This window comes from Equus caballus, chromosome X (genome assembly GCF_041296265.1).
Source record: "Equus caballus isolate H_3958 breed thoroughbred chromosome X, TB-T2T, whole genome shotgun sequence".
Classification (NCBI taxonomy): Eukaryota; Metazoa; Chordata; class Mammalia; order Perissodactyla; family Equidae; genus Equus; species Equus caballus.
Window position 1 is genome coordinate 40,327,397 of NC_091715.1, and position 6,812 is coordinate 40,334,208.

Below are 6,812 nucleotides of genomic sequence, written 5' to 3' on the forward strand. Positions count from 1 at the left end.
GTCCCATATAGTAGAACTAGAAGGACCCACAACTAGAATATACAACTAGGTACTGGGGGCGTTTGGAGAGAAGAAAAAAAAATAAAAATAATATGTACAATAATATCAAGAAATATGGACTACTTAGGGATAAATCTGACAAAAGATGTGCGAGACCTATCCACTGAAGACTACAAAAACTGCTGAGGGAAATTAAAGATGACATATATAAACAGAACTCGTTCATGGGTTGGAATACTAAATATTATTACATGTCAATTCTTCCCAAATTCATCTGTAGATTTGATCCAATCCCAGTAGGCTATTTTGCTGTAGAAATTGACAAGCAGATTCTAAAATTTGTACGGAAATGCAAAAGACCAAGAACAGCCAAAGCAACTCTGCAAAAGAATAACAAAGTTGCAGGGCTCGCACTATGTGATTTCAAGAATCATTATAAAGCTACAGTTATCAACACAGCATGATATTGGCCTACAGACAGGCAAATATATCAATACAACAGAATAGCGTTCAGAAGTAAATCCAAAATACATGGACAACTGATTTTTTTCTTTTCTTTGTGGTGGAGAATTGATTTCTGACAAAGGCACGAAGCACTGCGGTGGAGGAAGGACAGTCTTTTCAATAAATGGTGCCAGAACCGTTGGATATCCATGTGCAAAAGAGTGAGCCTGGGTCCATCCCTCCCATCATATACAAAAATTTATTCAAAATGGATCAAAAACCAAAATGTATAATCTAAAGCTATAAAACTTCTAGAATACCTTTGTGACCTTGGATTAGGCAAAGATTTCTTAGATACGACATGAAAGGACAATCTAAAAAGAACAAGTTGATAAATTTGACTTCATCAAAACTGAACATTTCTGCTCTGAAAAAGGCCTGGATAAGAGAATGAAAAGACAAGCCACAGACTGGGAGAAAATACTTGCAAAGTATATATCTGATAAAGTACCTGTATCCACAATACATAAAGAACTCTCAAAACTCAATGAGAAAACAAATTGCCCACTAAAAAAAATAGGCAAAGAATTTTAACAGATTCTTCACCAGAGAAGACACACATGTGGCAAATAAACACATGAAAAGATGTTCAATATCATTTGTCATTAGGGAGGTGAAAATTAAAACCACAATGAAATACCAGAAACATATATTAGAATGGATAAAATCAAAATGACTGGCCATACCAAGAACTGGTAAGGACGTGGAGGGACTAGAACTCGCATACACTGCTGGTGGGGATGTAAAATTGTACAACCACTTTGGGAGACAGTTTGGCAGGGTTTTTTCTTTGTCATAAAATTCTGCAACAATTATTCAGTAAAAGCTGCTATATGTTACATATTGTGCTAGGCACCTGGGACATTGGCAGTTTCTCAAAACATTAAATGTATACTTATCATATGATCCAGTCATTCCATTCTTAGGTGTTTAGCCACGAGAAAAGGAAATAGATGTCAATACGAAGACTTGTACACTAACCTCCATCAACAGATGAATGGATAAACAAAAGGTGGTATATCCACAAAATGGAATATTATTCTGCCATAAAAAAGAATGAAGTACTGATACATGCTATAACATGCATGAGCCTTGAAAACATTATGCTAAAAGAAAGAAGCCAGACACAAAAGACCATATATTTTATGGTTCATTTATATGGAATGTCCAGAAGAGGCAAATTCACAGAGACAGAAAATAGATTAGTGGTTGCCAGGGACTGTGGGAGGGGAAAATAGAGAGTGATTGCTAATGGGTATGGAGTTTCTTCTAGAAATGTTCTGGGGGCTGGCCCAGTGGTGTAGTGGTTAAGTTCGCATGCTCTTCTTTGGCAGCCCAGGGTTCACAGGTTCGGATCCTGGGCATGGACCTACACGCTGCTCATCAAGCCATGCTGTGGCAGCATCCCACATATGAAATAGAAGAAGACTGACACAGATTTTAGCTCCGCAACAATCTTCCTCAAGCAAGAAGAGAAAGATCGGCAACAGATGCTAGCTCAGGGCCAATCTTCCTCACCAAAAGAAAAGAAAAGAAAAGAAATGTTTTAGAATTAGATAGTGGTGATGGTTGCATAACCTTGTGAATGTACTAAAAACCACTGAATTATACACTTTAAAGAGGTGGATTCTATTGTATGTGAATTTTATTTTACAAAAAAAAGGAATGATCTGTTGGTACATGGAACTACATGGATGACTCTCCAAAAATTTTTTAGTGTATGTCCAACAGAAAAGAGTACATACTCAATGATTCATTTATAGGAAACTCTAGAAAATGCAAACTAAACTATAGTGACAAAAAGCAGATCAGTAGCTGCTTGGGGATGAGGCCAGGGCAGGAGGAAGCGATTACAAAGGAGCAGAGGAAACTTTTGGGAGTGATGATATGTTCACTGTCATGATTGTAGTGATGGTTTCTTGGGTGTATACACATATTATTTTAAAAATAATACAGCTCCTCTCTTCTGCCTTCATAGGCCACCACTATTGCTTTCCACGTGTATGTCACTTTGTGATATTTCCAAGAGAGAGCATAAAAAGTGATCTCTCAGGGCCCCAAATATGAAAAGTTATCATGGATATCATTGCTTTCCATCACCAAAATGAGTCAGAATGCCTTATGCCTTTGGGTGTCCACAGGCGACTCTGTTGGCTGTTTCATTTCTCTTGATTCTCTGAACCTTTGCCTTACTGCTTTTTGAAAACAATCAATTAATAGCATATGGCAAAGGCAAAGAGGGTAATGTATCTCTAATTTTCATAAAGATTCTTAAAGCACTTTTTAAAAGAATTGGCTTTATGTTTTAGAGCAGTTTTAGATTCATAGCAAAACTGAGTGGAAAATACACTCCTGCTCCCCTCCTCCCCAAACACGTCTTCCCCCACTGTCGACATCCCGCACCACAGTGGTACAGTTGTCACAATCGATGAACCTACATTCGTTGACAATGGCAAATCATTGTCACCCAAAGTCCACCGTTTACATTAGGGCTCATTCTTGGTGTTGTACATTCTGTGGGCTTGCCCAAGTGTACAATGACGTGTATCCGCATTCTGATGTCATACAGAACAGTTTCACTGCCCTAAACCCTCCGTGCTCTGCCTGTTCATCCCTCCTCCCTCCTCCCGGCAACCACTGTTCACTGTCTCCGTAGTTTTGCCTTTTCCGGAATGTCATAGAGCTGGAATCACCCAGTACGTAGCCTTTTCAGACTGGCTTCTTCCACTTAGTAATATGCATCTGAGGATCCTCCATATCTTTTCATGGCTTGAGAGCTCATTTCTTTTTAGTGCTGAATAGTGTTCCACTGTTTGAATGAATCACAGTTTATTTATCCATTCACCTACCGAGGGACATCTTGGTTGCTTTCAAGTTTTGGTGATTATGAATAAAGCTGCTGTAAACATCTGTGTGCGGGCTTTTGTGTGGACGTGTTTTCAGCTCCTTTGGGTAAATACTAAGGAGCGTGATGCTGGATCGTATGGTAAGAGCACGTTTGGTTTTGTAAGAAACCGCCAGCCTGTCTTCCCAAGCAGCTATATCACTTTGCATTCCCACCAGCAGGGAATGAGAGTTGCTGTTGCTCCACATCCTTGTCAGCATTTGGGGTTGTCGGTGTTGGATTTTCGCCCTTCTAATAGGTGTGTACTGGTAACTCATTGTTGTTTTAATTTGCTATTCCCTAATGACTTAAAGCATTTTTGGAGACGAGGATGGGATGAAGTTATGAGGAAAATCAGAACTCCCAAAAGATTAGCGAGCCAAGTAATGGCGCTCAGTCCTCTTGTGAGATGCTGTGGGGAACAGGGGAGACATTTAGTGCTTCTCCCTTTTGCTGGTGGTGTCTGGTGATCGTCCAGAGAAGTGGTAAAAGATCAAAGGTGTGTGGCAGTCAGGTGCCGAGGATGCCTCTGAGGCCCAGGAAGGACAATGCTTCCCAAGTTTGAGGCAAGTACCCTGACTGGCATTGATGGAGAGGAAAGCCTTCCAGGAATTTCTAGCAGCACCACTGGGCAGCCCTTGGAGAATCAGTTCACAACAGTGGAAACCAGCCAGGCTGAGCAAGTGCTAGAGGGGCAAGTGTGTTGAGCGTGGCCGTGAGTGTGGCGGTGGAGGGAGCAGCAGCAGGTGCTCTTGGGCAGCGGCTGCAGGGAGGCATCTCACGTTTCTCATCTCAGTTAGAACAGAGTGTGGCCCTTGAAGCACTACAGTACCTCTCTGACCTGCCTTCCGACCTCCTTCTCCCTTTTACTCCTCTGCAGCCACAGTGGCCTCTTTGCTATTCCTCAAACACACCAGCACGGGTACCACCACAGGGCCTTTGCACATTCTATCTCCCCTGCCTGGACCACTCTCTCCAGAGAGCTGCATGACTCTCTTCCTCCCTTCTTATCTTTGCTCAAAGGTCACCTTTGTAGTAAAGCCCTCCCTGGCCATCCTATGAATACTGCCATCTGTCCACACCAGATCCCCTTTACCCTGCTGTCCTTTCTCCTCCTTGGTTCTTAGCACCTTCTAACATACTAGATAATTTACTTCTTATGCTTATTGGTTATTGTCTCTCAGCCCCGCTGGAATGTCAGCTCCATGAGGGCAAGGCTCTTTGTTTCTCTCATGGCTGTATCCCAAGTAGCTAGAACCATGCTGGCATATATTAGGGACACAATGTTTGCTGAATGAATGATTACTCTATTGCATCCCTAGCACACAGAACAGTACCTGGCATACAGTAGGGGCTCAACAGATGCCTATGGAAGGAACTGGGACAAGAGGGGCACTTGGTGAGGACCCACTCCTCCTCATAGAGCTTTCTAGGTTGTTGGATATCTCATCCCTCTGCCTGGTGCTCCAAACCTGGGGGTTAAGAGGCTGCAGGGTGGGAGTGGAGGGGAGCATTCCCCCTGCTGAGGAAGGAATGTCAGAAAAGAGAGGCCACCTGTCCATATTTGCCACTGAGCTCAGCCCCAGGCAGCAGTCCCAATCACCCAAATAACTCACTTCTCTCTGAAAGGCAAAGCAGCTGCACCTTGAGTCCGCTGCCACAAATTCCCAGCTCCGTGTCTGGACAGTTTTTAACAGATGCAGCATCCTGCCAGGGAAACTTCCAGAAACTTGGCATAAGAGGCAGATGCTTTTTCACCCACATCTTGCTCAGTCACTGTGATGTGGAAGAAGCCAGCCTGGACAAATTGTCCAGGTCATGGGCCCCACCTTGAGCAGTCCATGCAGAATTCATGGGCTCCTAGAAGCTGTCGCTGCAGTAACCGCTGCCGAAGGGGCAACCTTGGCAGCAGGCAAATGGCAGGCAGCATGCCGAGAGACAATGGCACAGACTTGAAGGGTCTTTAGAAACCAGTCTGTGTATACAATGAACAAGGGGCAGATTGGGAAAGCCTCCTGCTACTGTCCACACTTCTTGGAAGGTAAGGAGCCCTGCCCTCAAACTGAGGGGTCAGGAGGCATCCTCTCTGGGGAAGCACAAAAGGCCCGCAGCGTGAGGCGTTCTGGGCACAGGGCTGTATTCAGAGGCTTCGGGCCCCATCTCCAGAGGAAGGCTTGTGAGAAACGCGAACTCCAGGGGATGGGAATGCGATGAAAGATGTTTTAAGTATCGTGGTGCATGGAGATGGAGAGATTGTCTGAAACTGCCAGGTTATGCCACATGGCAGGGCAGACACAGGGGACCAGTGCCACTCCCGGGGGGCTTTCAGGACTTCTCAAGGTGTTACCAAGATGGATTTGTTATGATTTGGGGAGAGGAGGAGGATTCTTGACTGGACGAAGCACATGCAGCAAAGGAAACTGACTACCGGACACGCCAGATTGGGAACCTCTAGAACTCCCAACCTCTCCCCGCAAGATTCAAAACACAACCCAGCCCGGCATTTTGGGGGCAGCGTGTGCAATCACAACAATGACTCATGAACCAGAGGAACTGGGGCTGGGGGGTTATTCTCTGCTGTCTGCCTTAACAAGCCTGTTTAGCTAATCTTGACAACAGATGAGTTCTGGAATTAATTAGGGATGATAAAAAAAGTCTGTGGAAGTGTACTTCATGTTGGGGTTACTATATTGGAAGATTTTCTGACCATTCCTTACCTTACTGGGCATATGACCACTGATCTGGCCAACTCGTTTTTCTGGACCTGCTCATTTTGGCTCAAGACAGCAGCTTACCTTCATTATCCTGCTCCAGGGGTAAGGGTTTAAATTTGCCATCCCTGTGCCATGTTCTGACGCACCAGGAGTTTGTATCAGTAGCCTAGATCCAGCTCAAATATCACCCATTACATCAACAACTTAGTGATTGGGGATGGTTTAGAAACAATTGTGCCTAAAGCTCTGACTTCTCTCATTGATTTTGTATCTCAGGCCATTAAACAGGAAAAAGTTTGAGGATTCTCTGACAATAACTTTTTCAATGCTTTTTGGTGAGGAAGATTGGCCCTGACCTAACATCAGTTGCCAATCTTCCTCTTTTTTTTTTTCCCTCCCCAAAGCCCCAGTACATAGTTGTATATCCTAGTTGTGAGTCCTTCTAGTTCTTCTACGTGGGACGCTGCCACAGCATGGCTTGATGAGCCGTGTGTAGGTCCACATCACGGAGCCAAACTGGCCAACCCCAAGCTGCCAAAGCGGAGTGCATGAACTTAACCATTATGCCACGGGGCCGGCCCCAACAATTAACTTTTTTGAGACTCCAGTTACCTGGAGCAACCAGGAATTTTCCACCTGAGACAGACAAAACTTTTTTACCTTCAAGCCAGTTTTGGGACTAAAACGGGAGTCCGAAAATTAACTGACTC